The 25,000-nt window shown below is 46.0% G+C and overlaps 1 protein-coding gene and 1 pseudogene across 1 annotated transcript in view; both read right to left on the reverse strand.

Annotated features, from left to right (window-relative positions):
- LOC143279576 (ecdysone receptor-like) overlaps positions 1 to 25,000 on the reverse strand; it is a 119,181-nt gene that overhangs the window by 18,612 nt on the left and 75,569 nt on the right. The gene's annotated exons all lie outside the window — the stretch shown is intronic.
- LOC143295879 (uncharacterized) lies at positions 1,454 to 5,598 on the reverse strand (annotated as a pseudogene).

The following is a 25,000-nucleotide window of genomic DNA, read 5'->3' on the forward strand; positions in this document are numbered from 1 at the left end:
CTGACAAAACGCCAATAGCTGTGTCAGGGTTGTGTACTACATAACCCATAATCTAGCCACTTAGACTTAGATATAGATCTATATATATGAAAAGATATAGATATAAATCGCAATAGATATAAACATATATTGTTTGATGCAGGTCACTGGTCCTACTTAAGTGAGCACACACAGCAACACACTGACAACATGGCACACACAGCAACACACTGACAACATGGCACACACAGCAACACACTGACAACATGGCACACACAACAACACACTGACAACATGGCACACACAACAACACACTGACAACATGGCACACACAGCAACACACTGACAACATGGCACACACAGCAACACACTGACAACATGGCACACACAGCAACACACTGACAACATGGCACACACAACAACACACTGACAACATGGCACACACAGCAACACACTGACAACATGGCACACACAGCAACACACTGACAACATGGCACACACAACAACACACTGACAACATGGCACACACAACAACACACTGACAACATGGCACACACAGCAACACACTGACAACATGACACACACAACAACACACTGACAACATGGCACACACAACAACACACTGACAACATGGCACACACAACACACTGACAACATGGCACACACAGCAACACACTGACAACACGGCACACACAGCAACACACTGACAAGAAACACACATCAATGCGCTGGCCGACACGTCAAACACAGAAACATGCTGACCAACACACACACACAGCAACACACTGACAACACAGCACACACAGCAACACACTGACAACACGGCACACACACCAACACGCTGACCAACATGGCACACACAGCACCACACTGACAACACAGCACACACAGCAACACACTGACAACACGGCACACACACCAACACGCTGACCAACATGGCACACACAGCACCACACTGACAACACAGAAACACACTGACAACGCAGCACATACAGCACCACTCTGACCAACACAGCAAGACACTGACAAGACACACACAGGTACACATTGACCAACACGACACACAGCAAGACAGTGAATAACACAGCACTCACAGCAAGACAGTGACTAACACAGCACTCAGAGCACCACTCTGACCAACACAGCAACACACTGACAACAAGACACACACAGGTACACACTGACCAACCCGGCACTCACAGCAACACACTGACAAGACACACAAAGGAACACATTGACCAGTACAACATTCACAGTAACACACTGAGAACAAGGCACTGACAGCAACACACTGAGAACAAGACACTGACAGCAACACACTGAGAACAAGACACTGACAGCAACACACTGAGAACAGGACTCTCACAGCAACACACTGAGAACAAGACACTCACAGCAACACACTGAGAACAAGACACTGACAGCAACACACTGAGAACAAGACACTGACAGCAACACACTGAGAACAGGACTCTCACAGCAACACACTGAAATGACACACACAGGTACACATTGACCAGTGCAACACTCACAGCAACACACTGACAACATGACACACACAGGTACACACTGATCAGTGCAACACTCACAGCAACACACTGACAACATGACACACACAGGTACATATTGACTAGTGCAACACTCACAGCAACACACTAACAACATGACACACACAGGTACACACTGATCAGTGCAACACTCACAGCAACACACTGATAACATGACACACACAAGTACACACTGATCAGTACAACACTCACAGCAACACACTGACAACATGACACACACAGGTACACAGTGACCAGTACAACATTCACAGCAACACACTGACAACATGACACACACAGGTACACAGTGACCAATACAACACTTACAGCAACACACTGACAAAATGACACACACACGTACACATTGACCAATACAACACTCACAGCAACAGACTGACAACATGACACACACAGGTACACACTGACCAGTACAACACTCACAGCAACACACTGACAACATGACACACACAGGTACACATTGACCAGTACAACACTCACTACAACACACTGACAACATGACACACACAGGTACACAGTGACCAATACAACACTCACAGCAACACACTGACAACATGACACACACAGGTACACAGTGACCAATACAACACTCACAGCAACATACTGACAACATGACACACACAGGTACACACTGACCAATACAACACTCACAGCAACACACTGACAACATGACACACACAGGTACACAGTGATCAGTACAACACTCACAGCAACAGACTGACAACATGACACACACAGGTACACACTGACCAGTACAACACTCACAGCAACACACTAAACAACATGACACACACAGGTACACATTGATCAATACAACACTCACAGCAACACACTGACAACATGACACACACAGGTACACAGTGACCAATACAACACTCACAGCAACACACTGACAACATGACACACACAGGTACACATTGACCAGTACAACACTCACAGCAACACACTGAGAACAGGACTCTCACAGCAACACACTGAGAACAGGACTCTCACAGCAACACACTGAGAACAAGACACTGACAGCAACACACTGAGAACAAGACACTGACAGCAACACACTGAGAACAGGACTCTCACAGCAACACACTGAGAACAGGACTCTCACAGCAACACACTGACAGGATACACACACCAACACACTGAGAACAGGACTCTCACAGCAACACACTGAGAACAGGACTCTCACAGCAACACACTGAGAACAAGACACTGACAGCAACACACTGAGAACAGGACTCTCACAGCAACACACTGACAGGACACACACAGCAACACACTGACAAGACACACACAGCAACACACTGACCAGTACAACATACACAGCAACACACTGAGAACAACAGCAACACACACAGCCAGACAATACCAGATGGAGGGAAGGGAGAAAGTGTGTTCATTTCCATGCGTGTAGTCTGTGTGGGAACGTGTGTATCGCCAGTCCGTTGGAAGCAAAGTCAAGGCCAATGCCCCCCCCCCCCCCCCCCCCCCACTCTTTCCAGTTCTCCCCCTGGCTGGCTCGTCCTCCTGCCCTCCGGCTGACCTTTGTGCCGTGGCCAAGGGTCACGGTGGGGTCACAGGCTTTCATCCCACACATAAACCCGCTGGCATTCCACTGCCTGCCCGCCTGGCTCTGACTTCACGTGGACTGTCCTTTCTATCACTGACTTCACGTGGACTGTCCTTTCTATCCACTCCGACTTCACGTGGACTGTCCTTTCTATCCACCCTGAAGTCACGTGGACTGTCACGTGGACTGACTACACGCGGAGTCCTTTCTATCCACCCTATCAACCCTGACTTCACGCGGACTGTCCTTTCTATCCACTGGCTTCACGCGGACTGTCCTTTCTATCCACTGGCTTCACGTGGACTGTCCTTTCTATCCACTGGCTTCACGTGGACTGTCCTTTCTATCCATCCTATCAACACTGACTTCACGTGGACTGTCCTTTCTATCCATCCTATCAACACTGACTTCACGCGGACTGTCCTTTCTATCCACTGGCTTCACGTGGACTGTCCTTTCTATCCACTGGCTTCACGTGGACTGTCCTTTCTATCACTGACTTCACGCGGACTGTCCTTTCTATCCACTGGCTTCACGTGGACTGTCCTTTCTATCCACCCTGAAGTCACGTGGACTGTCACGTGGACTGACTACACGCGGAGTCCTTTCTATCCACCCTATCAACCCTGACTTCACGCGGACTGTCCTTTCTATCCACTGGCTTCACGCGGACTGTCCTTTCTATCCACTGGCTTCACGTGGACTGTCCTTTCTATCCACTGGCTTCACGTGGACTGTCCTTTCTATCACTGACTTCACGTGGACTGTCCTTTCTATCCACTGGCTTCACGTGGACTGTCCTTTCTATCACTGACTTCACGCGGACTGTCCTTTCTATCCACTGGCTTCACGTGGACTGTCCTTTCTATCCACTGACTTCACGTGGACTGTCCTTTCTATCCACTCTGACTTCACGCGGACTGTCCTTTCTATCACTGACTTCACGTGGACTGTCCTTTCTATCCACTGACTTCACGTGGACTGTCCTTTCTATCCACTCCGACTTCACGTGGACTGTCGTTTCTATCCACTCTGACTTCACGTGGACTGTCCTTTCTATCCACCCTGACTTCACGTGGACTGTCCTTTCTATCCATCCTATCAACACTGACTTCACGTGGACTGTCCTTTCTATCCACCCTATCAACACTGACTTCACGTGGACTGTCCTTTCTATCCACCCTATCAACACTGACTTCACGTGGACTGTCCTTTCTATCCACCCTATCAACACTGACTTCACGTGGACTGTCCTTTCTATCCATCCTATCAACACTGACTTCACGTGGACTGTCCTTTCTATCCACTGACTTCACGTGGACTGTCCTTTCTATCCACTGACTTCACGTGGACTGTCCTTTCTATCCATCCTATCAACACTGACTTCACGTGGACTGTCCTTTCTATCCACTGACTTCACGTGGACTGTCCTTTCTATCCATCCTATCAACACTGACTTCACGTGGACTGTCCTTTCTATCCATCCTATCAACACTGACTTCACGTGGACTGTCCTTTCTATCCACCCTATCAACCCTGACTTCACGTGGACTGTCCTTTCTATCACTGACTTCACGTGGACTGTCCTTTCTATCCACTGACTTCACGTGGACTGTCCTTTCTATCCACCATGACTTCACGTGGACTGTCCTTTCTATCCACTCTATCAACCCTGACTTCACGTGGACTGTCCTTTCTATCCACCCTATCAACCCTGACTTCACGTGGACTGTCCTTTCTATCCACCCTATCAATCCTGACTTCACGTGGACTGTCCTTTCTATCCACTGACTTCACGTGGACTGTCCTTTCTATCCACTGACTTCACGTGGACTGTCCTTTCTATCCACCCTATCAACCCTGACTTCACGTGGACTGTCCTTTCTATCCACCCTATCAACCCTGACTTCACGTGGACTGTCCTTTCTATCACTGACTTCACGTGGACTGTCCTTTCTATCCACCCTGACTTCACGTGGACTGTCCTTTCTATCCACCCTATCAACCCTGACTTCACGTGGACTGTCCTTTCTATCCACCCTATCAACACTGACTTCACGTGGACTGTCCTTTCTGTCCACTGACTTCACGTGGACTGTCCTTTCTATCCACCCTATCAACCCTGAGTTCACGTAGACTGTCCTTTCTATCCATCCTATCAACCCTGACTTCACGTGGACTGTCCTTTCTATCACTGACTTCACGTGGACTGTCCTTTCTATCCACTGACTTCACGTGGACTGTCCTTTCTATCCACCCTATCAACCCTGACTTCACGTGGACTGTCCTTTCTATCCACTGACTTCACGTGGACTGTCCTTTCTATCCACCATATCAACCCTGACTTCACGTGGACTGTCCTTTCTATCCACCCTATCAACCCTGACTTCACGTGGACTGTCCTTTCTGTCCACTGACTTCACGTGGACTGTCCTTTCTATCCACCCTATCAACCCTGAGTTCACGTGGACTGTCCTTTCTATCCATCCTATCAACCCTGACTTCACGTAGACTGTCCTTTCTATCCACCCTATCAACCCTGACTTCAAGTGGACTGTCCTTTCTATCCAGTGAGGAACAGAGATTTTGCCCCCCCCCCCTTCCCCACCTCCTCTGCCCCCTTCATATATATATCTTTTGTTACATAATACCTTCACACAGGTTGGTCATTTCTATCCAGCGAGGAAGAGAGAGAATTTATTTCGTTTGTTACATAATACCTTCACACAAGTTGGTCATTTCTATCCAGCGAGTAAGTTAGCAGGATATAGCATCAATCCTACAGTGAAAAAAACAACAACCCCAAATTCGTCCATCAGTATAAAACAACTTTACAACTTTACAAAGATGCATTTAAAAACAGTTACAAAATAAGGTATGCAAAAACAATTATCAAATAATGTATATTAAACGATTATAAAGTAAGGCATAAAAAAAACTATACATAAAAACATTTACAAAATAAGGTATAATACAATAAAAACATTCTGAAGTGGAGTGATGGCCTAGAGGTAACGCGTCCGCCTAGGAAGCGAGAGAATCTGAGCGCGCTGGTTCGAATCACGGCACAGCCCCCGAAATTTTCTCCCCCTCCACTAGACCATGAGTGGTGGTCTGGACGCTAGTCATTCGGATGAGACGATAAACCGAGGTCCCGTGTGCAGCATGCACTTAGCGCACGTAAAAGAACCCACGGCAACAAAAGGGTTGTTCCTGGCAAAATTCTGTAGAAAAATCCACTTCAATAGGAAAAACAAATAAAACTGCACACAGGAAAAATACCAAAAAATGGGTGGCGCTGTAGTATGGCGATGCACTCTCCCTGGGGAGAGCAGCCCGAATTTCACAGAGAAATCTGTTGTGATAAAAAGAAATACAAATCCAAATGACAAGTTTTGGTCTCTCTGAAGGAAAGACAAGTGTAGGTCTGACATGACAGCAGTTTTGGTCTCTCTGAAGGAAGACAAGTGTAGGTCTGATATGACAGCAGTTTTGGTCTCTCTGAAGGAAAGACAAGTGTAGGTCTGATATGACAGCAGTTTTGGTCTCTCTGAAGGAAAGACAAGTGTAGGTCTGATATGACAGCAGTTTTGGTCTCTCTGAAGGAAGACAAGTATAGGTCTGATATGACAGCAGTTTTGGTCTCTCTGAAGGAAAGACAAGTGTAGGTCTGACAGCAGTTTTGGTCTCTCTGAAGGAAAGACAAGTGTAGGTCTGATATGACAGCAGTTTTGGTCTCTCTAAAGGAAAGACAAGTGTAGGTCTGATATGACAGCAGTTTTGGTCTCTCTGAAGGAAAGACAAGTGTAGGTCTGACAGCAGTTTTGGTCTCTCTGAAGGAAAGACAAGTGTAGGTCTGATATGACAGCAGTTTTGGTCTCTCTAAAGGAAAGACAAGTGTAGGTCTGACAGCAGTTTTGGTCTCTCTGAAGGAAAGACAAGTGTAGGTCTGATATGACAGCAGTTTTGGTCTCTCTGAAGGAAAGACAAGTGTAGGTCTGACAGCAGTTTTGGTCTCTCTGAAGGAAAGACAAGTGTAGGCCTGACAGCAGTTTTGGTCTCTCTGAAGGAAAGACAAGTGTAGGTCTGACAGCAGTTTTGGTCTCTCTGAAGGAAAGACAAGTGTAGGTCTGACATGACAGCAGTTTTGGTCTCTCTGAAGGAAGACAACTCTAACGTGGTATGACAGCAGTTCCGTCCCCTGTGGACTCGTAAGGTATTAATCTTCAGCAATGAGATTCCTCAATGAGTACTCGTTAGTTACTCTCTCTCTCTCTTGCAATTTTGTAAGAAACTTAATTTACCCACACAAAGCACAGTCTATTTACCCACATACAGCCAAGTTACAATCAATTACTGAAAATGCAAATCCTTCGCTGAATATCTTATGTTGTGCACTTGTATGTTTACAATTCTGTACATCACACCCCTTCAAGAGGGCTAAAGGCCTCATGGTTGATCATCTGAATCCCGAATCTCTCCAGCAATCACCTCTGTTCTGGTCTCTTTTGGGCTGTCCCACCATGTTAAAAAAGGAACACTGATTTACATTGAAACAGCGCTGAACAAAGCCAAGGATGTAACCACCACTATCACTGCTGCTATTACCACCATAGTAAAATGCTACTACAACGTAAAAAGAGTAAGAATAACAAGGTATTACAGTAAAATTGATAGCGCGAACGACAAAGACGGAAAAAGTACCGGCACAAAAAGAGAATGGAATCACCGGGAAGCTGGACACCGCAACGAGACTGCCAGGGAAATGGGGTGGAGTCAGCGGAGGGCTGAGAAAAGGAAAGGCAGTGATTGGTTCAATCCACCACTGTCTGCACGTCTGCCTCAACTTTCTCTCACAGGCTACAGTGCAAGCTGTCACGCTCAAAGCTCTGCTTCACACACACACACACACACACACGGGTGCCCCAATATACACACGACAAAGGCGCGCATGTGCACGCACACACCTCTTCCTCCTCGCACGCAGATGATGAATGGATTGCACTTTTCACAAACCGCCAGAAAGCTTTTCCCATCTCTTTCCTTGGCTCTACGTGCCGTGTCTGTGTTCCGTCTGTTCAGTGTATCGCTAAGTGTCCCTTCCTGGCAGCGTATGCACTGGCACACACACACACACACACACACACACACATGTATGTAACAGGGTGGAATTGTAATCTTTGCCCAGCTTAGAGCGCGCGCGCGCGCGAGAGAGAGAGAGAGAGAGAGAGAGAGAGAAAGAGAGCATGTTCATGCCCCTGTGAGCAATTGGAATGATTCAGGCTTTTGCGTAATTATTTAACGTGCAAAATATTCATTAAAGGTGGGTGTGCTGCATCTTGATACTATATCTTTTTTACAAAGTGAGTTCTCCTAGCTTTCCTTGTAGAACCAGTAGCTGTAATTTCGTCAGTTCTCAGTTAGGCAGAAAGGGGAAAGGCAACAGCGTTGTTTGCGGGCCTCTGTCAACTTGATAGGGTGAGTGAAATATATTATACATTAAAATAAACGTTCCTAGCAATGCATGGAACCCAAAATGTAAATTTATGCTATCTGCATTTCCTTATTCACATTAATCTGTGGGAGTTAAGATGCAATGCATGTGAATGGATTTGTAATCATTTCGAATAATCGAGTTTAATCTGGAATGAAATGTAACCTAAACTCATGTATCCATAGAAGTTTCTGGAATTTACATATTCATCTTTCAGAATTTGGACTATTTCGAACTGACAATCCCAATAGTTGATAGCACATGCTCAATAAAATTAATAATCAATTATGGTATTGTAGTCTGCTGAATCTCCAGGTGACTCAAAAAGCAATAGGCAGACTGACAGTGGATACAGATGACTTAAAGACCTGGAGTGACAAGACTGACAGAGGTGTGACACTGCTGTGTGCTGGGGGTGTGGGTGTGGGACAGGTGTGACACTGCTGTGTGCTGGGGGTGTGGGCGTGGGTGTGAGACAGGTGTGACACTGATGTGTGCTGGGGATGTGAGTGTGGGTGTGGGACAGGTGTGACACTGCTGTTTGCTGGGGGTGTGGGTGTGGGACAGGTGTGACACTGCTGTGTGCTGGGGGTGTGGGTGTGGGACAGGTATTGCACTGCTGTGTGCTGGGGGTGTGGGTGTGGGACAGGTGTGACACTGCTGTGTGCTGGGGGTGTGGGTGTGGGACAGGTGTGACACTGCTGTGTGCTGGGGGTGTGGGTGTGGGACAGGTGTGACACTGCTGTGTGCTGGGGGTGTGGGTGTGGGACAGGTGTGACACTGCTGTGTGCTGGGGGTGTGGGACAGGTGTGACACTGCTGTGTGCTGGGGGTGTGGGTGTGGGACAGGTGTGACACTGCTGTGTGCTGGGGGTGTGGGTGTGGGACAGGTGTGACACTGCTGTGTGCTGGGAGCGTGGGTGTGGGTCGTCATGCATGACTGCCTGGCGGTCATCCAGCAGGCAGTGTAGCCAGCCAGCCGTGACACAAACACTGGCCGGAAAACGGAACGAACAGACCAACAGCAAGCTCTCCTCCCACCCACACCTTCCTTCTGCCCCCTCCCCCCCCCCGCCCCCTCCCCCCCCCTCCAAAACAAAAAAAACCCTCCCTGTAATACAATCTTATCGACTCTCTCTCTCTCTCTCTCTTGCTGTACTGGTCGCCAGGGCCCGGGCTGGTATCGACATCCATACATATGACGAGCAAAACGAAATCCGCTTTGTTTTTGTTTGTCCGGTAGTATTCAACAACTTGTAAACCAAGCAGCATCTACCTATATCTATGCAAGTAGAGATTGCCACTCCAGCATCGGTCTACACAGCCACAACAGAAAGTGCAATGCCCGGCAGTGACTACATTTCTGGTGCAGCCATCGTCTCTCGAGACGGAAGAAGGCCGACGACGACGATTCAACGACTTGAGACAAAGCTTTATAAAAAAAAGAATTCCCGAAATTTACCACAACATAAACTGTTAGAAGGGAATAATGCTATCATCAGTCACCAAGTAGCCAAATTCGTTCTTTGAGCCGTAAAAAGGAGACAGCAAATTAATGAAATTAATGAAGTAATATTGAGAAATGTGTAATCGTATTTTCGCTGAACCTCGATATTTAGAATACATGACATGCAGTTTGCTAAAACAATATAGCGAATGGCGACGTGTATTAAATGTAATCAATGTGTTTAAATAATGTTATCATATAATCATCCTGAAATTCATAATAATCTATGCCCCTCCCCAATACGTATGCCTATGGCCGATACGCGTAAGTTATTTATCATGTCTTGTGTGTGTGTGTGTGTGTGTGTGTGTGTGTGTGTGTGTGTGTGCGTGTGTGTAATAATAATAACAGTTTATTTATATTGCACCATTCATTAAAATACAGTAATGCTCAAGGCACACATTACACGAGTAAAATATAACAAAATTAAAAACTCTACATAAAATCACAACCACATGTAGAAAATAATAAAATAAAATAAATAAATAAAAATATTAAAAAATATTTTTTTTAAACTCCTAAAACCTCCGAAAACCATTCCGTGTGAACAAAACAGTCACCGTAAACAGCCGCGAACTGGACCAAATATTTACTACGTAATTAAAAATCAAGCATCAAAACATGCACAGACGAAATCCTTCTTGTGTATTCATTCACTACTGTCAGAAAACATTCCTGTTCCTTGTTGTCTATTCCTTCACTACTGTCAGAAAACATTCCTGTTCCTTGTTGTCTATTCTTTCACTACTGTCAGAAAACATTCCTGTTCCTTGTTGTCTATTCCTTCACTACTGTCAGAAAACATTCCTGTTCCTTGTTGTCTATTCCTTCACTACTGTCAGAAAACATTCCTGTTCCTTGTTGTCTATTCCTTCACTACTGTCAGAAAACATTCCTGTTCCTTGTCTATTCCTTCACTACTGTCAGAAAACATTCCTGTTCCTTGTCGTCTATTCCTTCACAAATGTCAGAAAACATTCCTGTTCCTTGTTGTCTATTCCTTCACTACTGTCAGAAAACATTCCTGTTCCTTGTTGTCTATTCCTTCACTACTGTCAGAAAACATTCCTGTTCCTTGTCGTCTATTCCTTCACTAATGTCAGAAAACTTTCCTGTTCCTTGTTGTCTATTCCTTCACAAATGTCAGAAAACATTCCTGTTCCTTGTTGTCTATTCCTTCACTACTGTCAGAAAACATTCCTGTTCCTTGTTGTCTATTCCTTCACTAATGTCAGAAAACTTTCCTGTTCCTTGTTGTCTATTCCAACACTACTGTCAGAAAACTGTCCCGTTTCTTCTCACCTATCCCAACACTACTGTCAGAAAACTGTCCCGTTTCTTCTCACCTATCCCAACACTACTGTCAGAAAACTGTCCCGTTTCTTCTCACCTATTCCAACACTACTGTCAGAAAACTGTCCTGTTCTCACCTATCCCAACACTACTGTCAGAAAACTGTCCCGTTTCTTCTCACCTATTCCAACACTACTGTCAGAAAACTGTCCTGTTTCTTCTCACCTATTCCAACACTACTGTCAGAAAACTGTCCTGTTTCTTCTCACCTATTCCAACACTACTGTCAGAAAACTGTCCTGTTCTCACCTATCCCAACACTACTGTCAGAAAACTGTCCTGTTTCTTCTCACCTATTCCAACACTACTGTCAGAAAACCGTCCTGTTTCTTCTCACCTATCCCAACACTACTGTCAGAAAACTGTCCTGTTTCTTCTCACCTATCCCAACACTACTGTCAGAAAACTGTCCTGTTCTCACCTATTCCAACACTACTGTCAGAAAACTGTCCTGTTCTCACCTATCCCAACACTACTGTCAGAAAACTGTCCTGTTTCTTCTCACCTATTCCAACACTACTGTCAGAAAACTGTCCTGTTTCTTCTCACCTATCCCAACACTACTGTCAGAAAACTGTCCTGTTCTCACCTATCCCAACACTACTGTCAGAAAACTGTCCTGTTCTCACCTATCCCAACACTACTGTCAGAAAACTGTCCTGTTTCGTCTCACCTATTCCAACACTACTGTCAGAAAACTGTCCTGTTTCTTCTCACCTATTCCAACACTACTGTCAGAAAACCGTCCTGTTTCTTCTCACCTATCCCAACACTACTGTCAGAAAACTGTCCTGTTCTCACCTATCCCAACACTACTGTCAGAAAACTGTCCTGTTTCTTCTCACCTATCCCAACACTACTGTCAGAAAACTGTCCTGTTCTCACCTATTCCAACACTACTGTCAGAAAACTGTCCTGTTCTCACCTATTCCAACACTACTGTCAGAAAACTGTCCTGTTTCTTCTCACCTATCCCAACACTACTGTCAGAAAACTGTCCTGTTTCTTCTCACCTATTCCAACACTACTGTCAGAAAACTGTCCTGTTTCTTCTCACCTATTCCAACACTACTGTCAGAAAACTGTCCTGTTCTCACCTATCCCAACACTACTGTCAGAAAACTGTCCTGTTCTCACCTATCCCAACACTACTGTCAGAAAACTGTCCTGTTTCTTCTCACCTATTCCAACACTACTGTCAGAAAACTGTCCTGTTCTCACCTATCCCAACACTACTGTCAGAAAACTGTCCTGTTCTCACCTATCCCAACACTACTGTCAGAAAACTGTCCTGTTCTCACCTATCCCAACACTACTGTCAGAAAACTGTCCAGTTTCTGTTCCATTGTCAGAAATGTTATCTGTTTTTATTCCATTGTCAGAAATGTTACCTGTTTCTTGTTGCCTTTTTTCTATTCCAATTTCCTGTTTCTGTTCCATTGTCAGAAATGTTACCTGTTTCTGTTCCATTGTCAGAAATGTTACCTGTTTCTTGTAGCCTTTTTTTCTATTCCATTGTCAGAAATGTTACCAGTTTCTGTTCCATTGTCAGAAATGTTACCTGTTTCTATTCCACTGTCAGAAATGTTACCTGTTTCTATTCCACTGTCAGTAGTGTTACCTGTTTCTATTCCACTGTCAGAAATGTTACCTGTTTCTATTCCATTGTCAGAAATGTTACTAGTTTCTGTTCCACTGTCAGAAGTGTTACCTGTTTCTATTCCACTGTCAGAAGTGTTACCTGTTTCTATTCCACTGTCAGAAGTGTTACCTGTTTCTATTCCACTGTCAGAAGTGTTATCTATTTCTATTCCACTGTCAGAAATGCTACCTGTTTCTATTCCACTGTCAGAAATGTTACCTGTTTCTGTTCCATTGTCAGAAATGTTATCTGTTTTTTATTCCACTGTCAGAAATGTTACCTGTTTCTACTCCACTGTCAGAAATGTTACCGGTTTCTTGTTGCCTTTTTCTATCTATTTCTATTCCACTGTCAGAAATGTTACCTGTTTCTACTCCACTGTCAGAAATGCTACCTGTTTCTATTCCATTGTCAGAAATATTACCTGTTTCTATTCCACTGTCAGAAATGTTACCTGTTTCTATTCCACTGTCAGAAATATTAACTGTTTCTATTCCATTGTCAGAAATGTTACCTGTTTCTATTCCACTGGCACAAATGCTACCTGTTTCTATTCCACTGTCAGAAATATTACCTGTTTCTATTCCACTGTCAGAAATGTTACCTGTTTCCATTCCACTGTCAGAAATGTTACCTGTTTCTATTCCACTGTCAGAAATGTTACCGGTTTCTTGTTGCCTTTTTCTATCTATTTCTATTCCACTGTCAGAAATGTTACCTGTTTCTACTCCACTGTCAGAAATGCTACCTGTTTCTATTCCACTGTCAGAAATGTTACCGGTTTCTTGTTGCCTTTTTCTATCTATTTCTATTCCACTGTCAGAAATGTTACCTGTTTCTATTCCACTGGCACAAATGCTACCTGTTTCTATTCCACTGTCAGAAATATTACCTGTTTCTATTCCACTGTCAGAAATGTTACCTGTTTCCATTCCACTGTCAGAAATGTTACCTGTTTCCATTCCACTGTCAGAAATGTTACCTGTTTCTATTCCACTGTCAGAAATGTTACCTGTTTCCATTCCACTGTCAGAAATGCTGCCTGTTTCCATTCCACTGTCAGAAATGTTACCTGTTTCCATTCCACTGTCAGAAATGCTGCCTGTTTCTATTCCACTGTCAGAAATGCTACCTGTTTCCATTCCACTGTCAGAAATATTACCTGTTTCTATTCCACTGTCAGAAATGTTACCTGTTTCCATTCCACTGTCAGAAATGTTACCTGTTTCCATTCCACTGTCAGAAATGTTACCTGTTTCCATTCCACTGTCAGAAATGCTGCCTGTTTCTTGTTGCCCCTCCCTATTCCTGCACTTTAATTTGCTTGTCTTCATGTCCTGTTGTATGCCATTGTGCACTATTTCATTACAAGGGAAGTTTGCACCATATATATATATATTATATATATAGGTATTTATGTTATCATTGTTCATAATAATAATAATAATAATATATTAGCAGTATTATTGTTGTTTTGCAATTATTATCATTATCATTATTGTCATTATCATTATCACCCTCCCCCCTCCCACACCCTGTGTCCTGTATGCCGTACCAGCAGACTGTCAATGAACCAGTTGGCTGATCAGCGGGTCACGTGACGGTGAGTCATCTGCAGTGACCGGCCGCTGACCGCAACCCCCAACCCCTGTCCGGTGTCACACCAAAATGATGACCCCCCCCACACACACACACATCCACGCCCCATCCCCCGCCCCCCATGCAGGCTGTCCGGTGTCACACCAAAATGGTGCCCCCTCCCGCCCCCCATGCAGGCTGTCCGGTGTCACACCAAAATGGTGCCCCCTCCCGCCCCCCATGCAGGCTGTCCGGTGTCACACCAAAATGGTGCCCCCTCACGCCCCCCATGCAGGCTGTCCGGTGTAATACCAAAATGGTGCCCCCCCCCCCACAAGAATGCTGTCCGGTGTCACACCAAAATGATGACCCCCCACACACACACACACATCCACGCCCCATCCCCCGCCCCCCCATGCAGGCTGTCCGGTGTCACACCAAAATGGTGCCCCCTCCCGCCCCCCATGCAGGCTGTCCGGTGTCACACCAAAATGGTGCCCCCTCCCGCCCCCCATGCAGGCTGTCCGGTGTCACACCAAAATGGTGCCCCCTCACGCCCCCCATGCAGGCTGTCCGGTGTAATACCAAAATGGTGCCCCCCCCCCCACAAGAATGCTGTCCGGTGTCACACCAAAATGGTACCGCCCCCCCCCCCACCCCACACACACACACCCTCTACATGCATGCTGTCCTGTTTCACACCAAAATGGTGTCCCCCCAACATGCATGCTGTAATAATAATAATAATAATAATAATAATAATTACATAGCACTGAATCTTGTGCAGAAACAAATCAAAGCGCTTTCACTCCAGTCATTCATGTGCAAGCATAACTCTAAAACTGATGACGAAACTGAAGACAAGGAAGAGGTAGGGGAGAAAGGCTATATAGGGAAGAGATGGATTTGAAGGCCAGACTTGAAAGAGCCGAGTGTGGAGACCTGACAAAGCGAAAGAGGAAGTTCATTTCAAATGCAAGGTCCAGAGACAGAGAAAGAGCGGTGTCCAACAGTGGAGTGTATGAATCTGGGTACGCGTAAACATAGTGGATCCGAAGCCAATCATAGAGAGCGAGATGGAGTGTAGAGATGAAGGCAACTACAAAGACAGGAAGGTGCAGATTTGTGAATACATTTATAACATAGAGTGCTGATCTTGTACTTTATTCTGTGTGAGACAGGGAGCCAATGGAGATGCTGCAAAAGAGGAGTGATGTGCACAGATCTTTTCTTTCTGAGGACGAGTCGGGCAGCAGAGTTTTGTATGCGCTGAAGGGACTGAATGGGTGAAGCAGACAAACCAAACAATAGAGAGTTACAGTAGTCGAGGCGAGAGAGAATAAGAGAAACGACAAGTCTAGATGATGCATCGGTGGACAGATATTTCCGAATGGAACTGATACGTCGCAATGGACAGTAGCAGGACTGCCATGTCTGACTGATACATTTTTGCATAGACAGTGTGTTGTCACGGACAACGCCGAGATTTTTGACTGAGCTGGAAAGAGGGATGGATGTACTGCCGAGTTTGATTTTGTCAGTTGTGATGGAACAGAGTTTTTGTTTAGTTTATATGATCATTGCTTCAGTTTTGTCTGCGTTCAATTATAACTTATTTAGAGTCATCCCGTTTTGAATGTCCAGGAAGCATTCAGATGTTTCCTGCAAGAGCGAGGACAATTTTTCAGGGGTATCACTCTTCTGAAGCTGAGTATCATCAGCATAGGAATGATGACCAACATTGTGTTGTTTGATAATTTCAGCGAGAGGAACAGCGTACAGTGTAAAGAGAACTGGGCCTAAAACAGATCCCTGTGGGACTCCGTGTTTGATTTTAACAGGTTCAGACTGGAAATTATCGACAATGACAGACTGGAATCGATCAATGAGATAAGATTTGAACCAGTTGAGAACAGTGCCGTTGATGCCAAATGTAAAATGAAGACGGGAAAGAAGGATTGAATGGTCTATCGTGTCAAAGGCGACTGACAAGTCGAGAAGAGTGAGAATGGAAATTTTCCGGTAGCCCCCCAACATGCATGCTGCCCGGTGTCACACCAAAATGGTGCCCCCCAACATGCATGCTGTCCGGTGTCACACCAAAATGGTGCCCCCCAACATGCATGCTGTCCGGTGTCACACCAAAATGGTGCTTCCCCTGAACCCCCCCACCCCCACCCCCGCCCGGTGCCACACCAAAATGATTCCCCCACCCACCCACCCCCTGCCATGCATGCTGCCCAGTGTCACACCAAAATGATGCCCCCACAACTCCTGCCTGGTGTCACACCAAAATGATCCCCTCCCCCCAACCCCGGCCTGGTGTCACACCAAAATGATCCCCTCCCCCCAAACCCGGCCTGGTGTCACACCAAAATGATCCCCTCCCCCCCCAACCCCTGCCCTGCATGATGCCCGGTGCCACACCTAATGATGGCCCCACCCCCCACCCCTCCCCGTCCTGCTTGCTGCGCGTGTAATTGTGTGTGAGAGAGAGAGAGAGAGAGAGAGGGGGGGGGGAGGGAGAGAGAGAGGGGAGAGAGAGAGAGAGGGAGAGAGAGAGAGGGAGAGGGAGAGAGAGACAGTGTGTGCGAGAAACAGTGTGTGAGACCGACAGTATGAGAGAGAATTGTGAAAGAGAGAGTGAGTGAGTGAGACAGCGAGTGTGGGATAGTGAGTGTTAGACTGTGTGAGAGACAGTGAGTAAGAGACAGTGTTCCAGAATGTCAGAGACAGTATGTGTGTGAGAGAGAGAGAGAGAGAGAGAGAGAGAGAGAGAGAGAGAGAGGCACAATGTGTTACAGACAAATACAGGGTGTGATAGACAGATGGTGTGTGAGAGACAGAGACAGTGGGTGAGAGACAGAGACAGTGGATGAGAGACAGAGACAGTGGGTGAGAGAAAGAGTGAGCGAGAGACAGAGACAGTGGGTGAGAGACAGAGACAGTGGGTGAGAGACAGAGACAGTGGATGAGAGACAGAGACAGTGGGTGAGAGAAAGAGTGAGCGAGAGACAGAGACTGTGTGGGAGACAATCTGTGAGAGATAGAAAGTTGGTTACAGTGTGAGAGACGGAGACAGAGAGAGAGAGACAGACAGACAGAGACAGAGAAGGGGTGCGTGAGTGAGAAAGAGACGACACTACGTGTCACAGACAGACAGAGTCTGTGTCAGTAGGTCAGTGTTGGTGATGACTTGCACGACACGGGGTCACGTGACAGGCCAGTTCCACATCAGCTGACGGACCAGGCATGTTGCTGCCTGCACGTGACCTGCCTCTGGGGTCACTGACTCTCTCTCTCTCTCTCTCTCTTTTGAAGCAGTGGTGAATGGCAATGTAATAGTAATGTAGTGTCAGTAATGCTCATTGCAGTGGTAGAGGTAGCAGTGGTAGTCGAAGTGGTGGTGGTATCAAGTGGAAGTAGTTTCTTCGAGAGACGAGGGCCTCGCCAGCAGAATGTTCCAAGGAGAGAACACACATATCCCTCCTTGCCATGAACAATGTATACACCAAACACATATCCCTACCTGCTGGGAACAATGTATACACCAAACACATATCCCTAACTGCTGGGAACAATGTATACACCAAACACATATCCCTACCTGCTGGGAACAATGTATACACCAAACACATATCCCTAACTGCTGGGAACAATGTATACACCAAACACATATTCCTACCTGCTGTGAACAATGTATACACCAAACACATATCCCTACCTACTGGGAACAATGTATACACCAAACACATATCCCTACCTGCTGTGAACAATGTATACACCAAATACATATCCCTCCCTGCCATGAACAATATATACACCAAACAAATATCCCTAACTGCTGGGAACAATGTATACACCAAACACATATCCCTACCTACTGGGAACAATGTATACACCAAACACATATCCCTACCTACTGGGAACAATGTATACACCAAACACATATCCCTACCTGCTGTGAACAATGTATACACAAAACACATATCCCTCCCTGCTGTGAACAATGAATACACCAAACACATGTCCCTGGATACATTATCAAATCCAAAGGCGTCAACCTTTCGCCATTGTTTGAACATGAGGTGGTGTTATAGACTGCAAGTTGGGTCTGATCATGAAAGAAGTATTAACCACTTGCAGTGACTGACTGGACGTTACAGACTCCATGTTGGGTCTGATCATGGAAGAAGTATTAACCACTTACAGTGACTGTTACAGACTCCATATTGGGTCTGTTCATAGAAGAAGTATTAACCACTTGCAGTGACTCCATGTTGGGTCTGATCACGGAAGAAGTATTAACCACTTGCAGTGACTGAGTGTTACAGACTCCATGTTGGGTCTGGTCATGGAAGAAGTATTAACCACTTCCAGTGATGCGTGTTACAGACTCCATGTTGGGTCTGGTCATGGAAGAAGTATTAACCACTTGCAGTGACTGAGTGTTACAGACTCCATGTTGGGTCTGGTCATGGAAGAAGTATTAATCACTTGCAGTGACTCCATGTTGGGTCTGATCATGGAAGAAGTATTAACCACTTGCAGTGACTCATGTTGGGTCTGATCATGGAAGAAGTATTAACCACTTGCAGTGACTGCGTGTTACAGACTCCATGTTGGGTCTGATCATGGAAGAAGTATTAACCACTTGCAGTGACTCATGTTGGGTCTGATCATGGAAGAAGTATTAACCACTTGCAGTGACTGAGTGTTACAGACTCCATGTTGGGTCTGATCATGGAAGAAGTATTAACCACTTGCAGTGACTCCATGTTGGGTCTGATCATGGAAGAAGTATTAACCACTTGCAGTGACTCCATGTTGGGTCTGATCATGGAAGAAGTATTAACCACTTGCAGTGACTCCATGTTGGGTCTGATCATGGAAGAAGTATTAACCACTTGCAGTGACTGGGTGTTACACACTCCATGTTGGCTTTTCAGAGACAGGCAGGGAGCAAATGGACAGATCTATACAGATGATAGATACACACAGATAAACAGACTGATAGATTTATACACATATATTTACAGACAGACTTGACAGATCACACAGATAGACAGGCTGCTAGACACAGATAGACATGCGGAAAGATACACACAGACAGACAGACTGACAGATCTATCTATATACACAGATTGATCGATTGATTGATATGGACACACACACACACACAGATGGACAGCAGACAGACTGGTGGATAACCTGTGTGTGTGTGTGTGTGTGTGTGTGTGTGTGTGTGTTCTTTTGAGTATGGCACTGACAGACGGATACATTTATAAAGACACTGCAGAACTTTGAGTTGGATTGAAACAGAGCAAAACACCCTTCAACCACTTGTTCACCCCTTCCCCCTTCGAACACACACACACACACTCGCGCGCACACCCCCCCCCCCTCCCCCATCACCCCCAACCCACACACACATACACACACGCGCGCGCACACCCCCTCCCCTCCCCCTCATCAGATGGACAGCAGACAGACTGATAGATAACCTGTGTGCGTGTGTGTTGTGTGTGTGTGTGTGTGTGTGTGTGTGTGTGTGTGTGTGTGTTCTGAGTATGACACTAAGTGACTAACAGACAGACAATCTATACATTTATGCAAAACTTTGAGTTGAAACAGAGCATAACACCTTTCAACCACTTGCTCACCCCCCACCCCCACCCCCCACACCACCACCCCTCCCCCTACACTCGCACGCACACACCGAGCCAGTGTTACCTGGGAGAGGGTGACGGAGAGGGTGGTGATGGTGGTGGTGGTAATACCCGCAGGGTTCCAGTAAATCCTGTTCCCATTCTGCCGGCCACATGCTGAGCGTGGCCGTGTCTGGCGGCTCCGATTTGACCACAGGGTACCCGTCTCCCTCCCTCCCAGCCTGCATGCACTGCCCCTGTCTGTGGGCCTGGCTACTCTCCCACATCCACCCCCTTCCTCCACCTACACACTCCTACAGGCTGTGTGCTGTCTGTGTCAGTAATCAGCACTGTGCTGTGATTCCCACACACCACTACTGACTCCCATAACCCCTGTGTGTCACGTCATCAGGTCCACACACCACTGCTGACTCCACCTTGTGTCACGTCATCAGGTCCACACACCACTGCTGACTCCACCTTGTGTTACGTCATCAGGTCCACACACCACTGCTGACTCCACCTTGTGTTACGTCATCAGGTCCACACACCACTGCTGACTCCACCTTGTGTTACGTCATCAGGTCCACACACCACTGCTGACTCCACCTTGTGTTACGTCATCAGGTCCACACACCACTGCTGACTCCACCTTGTGTTACGTCATCAGGTCCACACACTATCCAGCAGAATCCTTCACAGCACCTTGCAGGAATGATAGGTATCCACGTGCAGTCGTGGCATTATCCCGAGAAATGATGGATCACTGAACCCAGCACAGTGCGTGGTTCACTGAACTCAGCATAGTACATGGTTCACTGAACCCAGCACAGTACATGGTTCACTGAACTCAGCATAGTACATGGTTCACTGAACCCAGCACAGTACATGGTTCACAACATGGTTCACTGAACCCAGCACAGTACATGGTTCACAACATGGTTCACTGAACCCAGCACAGTACATGGTTCACAACTTGGTTCACTGAACCCAGCATAGTACATGGTTCACATAACCCAGCACAGTACATGGTTCACCACATGGTTCACATAACCCAGCACAGTACATGGTTCACAACCTGGTTCACTGAACCCAGCACAGTACATGGTTCACCACATGGTTCACATAACCCAGCACAGTACATGGTTCACAACCTGGTTCACTGAACCCAGCACAGTACATCGTTCACCACATGGTTCACTGAACCTAGCTCAGTGCATGGTTCACCACATGGTTCACTGAACCCAGCTCAGTGCATGGTTCACCACATGGTTCACTGAACCCAGCTCAGTGCATGGTTCACCACATGGTTCACTGAACCCAGCTCAGTGCATGGTTCACCACATGGTACACTGAACCTAGCTCAGTGCATGGTTCACCACATGGTTCACTGAACCCAGCTCAGTGCATGGTTCACCACATGGTTCACTGAACCCAGCTCAGTGCATGGTTCACCACATGGTTCACTGAATCCAGCACAGTACATGGTTCACTGAACCTAGCTCAGGACAGCACAGTGTCCTCACGGAATCGGATCTAACCTCCAACCTGTGCCAGACATCCCTCCCAACCTGTGCCAGACAACACTCCCAACCTGTGCCAGCCATCCCTCCTGACATCCCTCCCAACATGTGCCAGACATCCCTCCCAACCTGTGCCAGACATCCCTCCCAACATGTGCCAGACATCCCTCCTGACATCCCTCCCAACATAACCTGTGCCAGACATCCCTCCCAACATAACCTGTGCCAGACATCCCTCCTGACATCCCTCCCAACATAACCTGTGCCAGACATCCCTCCCAACATAACCTGTGCCAGACATCCCTCCCAACATAACCTGTGCCAGACATCCCTCCTGACATCCCTCCCAACATAACCTGTGCCAGACATCCCTCCCAACATAACCTGTGCCAGACATCCCTCCTGACATCCCTCCCAACATAACCTGTGCCAGACATCCCTCCCAGCATAACCTGCAGCCAGCCATTCACAGTTCCCTTGATGTCCGACAACAATTTCTGGGGTGTGCTATCTCATTTTTACTGTCTAACTCTGCCACATGTTGTAATTGTGTCCAACTCAACCATGTCTAACTCTGCCACATGTTGTAATTGTGTCCAGCTCAACCATGTCTAACTCTGCCACATGTAATGGTGTCTAACTCAACCATGTCTAACTCTGCCACATATTGTAATGGTGTTATAATGGTGTCTAACTCTGCCACATACTGTAATAGTGTCTAACTCTGCCACACGTTGTAATGGTGTCTAACTCTGCCACATGTTGTAATGGTGCCTGACTCAACCATGTCTAACTCTGCTACATATTGTAATGGTGTTATAATGGTGTCTAACTCTGCCACATGTTGTAATGGTGTCTAACTCTGCCACATGTTGTAATGGTCTTTAACTCTGCCACATGTTGTAATGGTGTCTAACTCTGCCACATGTTCTAATGGCGTCTAACTCTGCCATGTCTAACTCTGCCACATGTTGTAATGGTATCTAACTCTGCCACATGTTGCAATGGTGTCTAACTCTGCCACACGTTGTAATGGTGTCTAACTCTGCCACATATTGTAATGGGATTGTAATGGTGTCTAACTCTGCCATATACTGTAATGGTGTCTAACTCTGCCACATATTGTAATGGTGTCTAACTCTGCCACATGTTGTAATGGTGTCTAACTCTGCCACGTCTAACTCTGCCACATGTTGTAATGGTGTCTAACTCTGCCACATACTGTAATGGTGTCTAACTCTGCCACATACTGTAATGGTGTCTAACTCTGCCACATGTTGTAATGGTGTCTAACTCTGCCACATGCTGTAACGGTGTCTAACTCTGCCACATATTGTAATGGTGTCTAACTCTGCCACATATTGTAACGGTGTCTAACTCTGCCACATGCTGTAACGGTGTCTCATTACAGAAAAGAGTTCAAAAGGAAAACCTAACAGTAACCCTCTCTCTCTCTCTCTCTGTACACAATTGTACACATGATACCTGTCTACCTTCCTACTGACTGATTAACACAGAAATAAAATACTTAATAAAATATCTAAATAATTAACAGCTTATTATCCAGCTAAACAGTTTACCAACTTCCAGATTGTCAAGGAAGTCACAAACTAAACATGGTGAAAGCCACCAGCAAACAAGCAGACAGTGTCCATGAACGATTAAAAAAAAAAATGACATGGATGTTGAAATAGGATCGAGCAATAAAGCCTGACCAAATCAGAGTGCACCACAATTCACCAACACAAACAGCTTTCTGCTGTCTGGCTGTCACACCCAACTGTGGACACAGTGATATAATTCAATGAACTGTGCCAGTCACTGCCTAACTGTCCGGCTGAACTGTGCCAGTCACTGCCTAACTGTCCGGCTGAACTGTGCCAGTCACTGCCTAACTGTCCAGCTGAACTGTGCCAGTCACTGCCTAACTGTCCGGCTGAACTGTGCCAGTCACTGCCTAACTGTCCGGCTGAACTGTGCCAGTCACTGCCTACACTGTCCGGCTGAACTCGTTTCACACCACACTGACTGTGTATGGTGACTGCAGTCCTTGTAGTACTGTGTAATAATAATAATAATAATAATAATAATAATGTACATTTATATAGCGCCCTTTCTCTCTAAGAGCTCAGGGCGCTTTACATGATAAGGTCAGAAAGATATGCAGGTCCTGCGGAGTGGAATGCAGAACAGCAGAGATACGCAACTTTGTATTCAATTCTCGCTTCAATGGGGAGCCAATGTAGAGTGCGGAGGTAAGGAGAAATGTGATCAGTACGTGGGACTCTGAAAGTCAGACGGGCAGCATTGTTTTGAAGTTTTTTAATTCGCTGAAGAATATTATGTGGCCAGCCTATGAGAAGAGAATTACAGCAGTCAATTCGTGACAGCACAAAAGCAGAAATAAGAGCTTTAGTAGTTTCAACAGAAAGGTACTGACGGATACAGTTGATGCGACGAAGTTCACAATTGACTATGCGTATCAGATTTACTACCTGAGCGTGCATGCTGAGGTTTGAGTCAAGAATGAACCCAAGGTTCCTTGCTGATTTAGAAAACTGAACTATGGCTTCATCAACCACTACAGTGGCAGGAAAAGTAGATGTGGACATTGTTTGCAGAGGAAATAATCATAGCTTCGGTTTGTCATCATTTAACTTTAGTTTGTTGAATGTCATCCAGGATTTAACATCGAGAATACAATCCTGCATTGACAGAATCAGACTGTACTTGGTTTGCTTCTGCAGACTTTTGTAACTGAGTATCATCAGCAAAAGAGAGGTGAAGAACAGAATGGCCAGAAATGACATCATAAAGAGGAGCAGTGTACAGAACGAATAGAACGGGGCCAAGGACAGAGCCTTGTGCCACACCACAGGAGATCAGGGCTGGGTCATACTTAACGTTATCAACAGAGACAACCTGGAAGCGGTTGGATAGGAATGAAGAAAACCAATTCAGAACTGATGAGTGAATCCCCCAAACATGTTCAAGTCTAGAAAAGTGTATACTGTGGTCTATTGTGTCAAACGCAGCCGACAGATCGAGCAAAGTTAACACAGACAGTTTACCGTGATCAACAGACAGTAACAGGTCATTAACTATTTTCATTTCAACAAAGCAGTACATGCATGGACTATCGTGT

The sequence above is a fragment of the Babylonia areolata genome, chromosome 2, assembly GCF_041734735.1.
Source record: "Babylonia areolata isolate BAREFJ2019XMU chromosome 2, ASM4173473v1, whole genome shotgun sequence".
In the NCBI taxonomy this organism is placed as follows: Eukaryota; Metazoa; Mollusca; class Gastropoda; order Neogastropoda; family Buccinidae; genus Babylonia; species Babylonia areolata.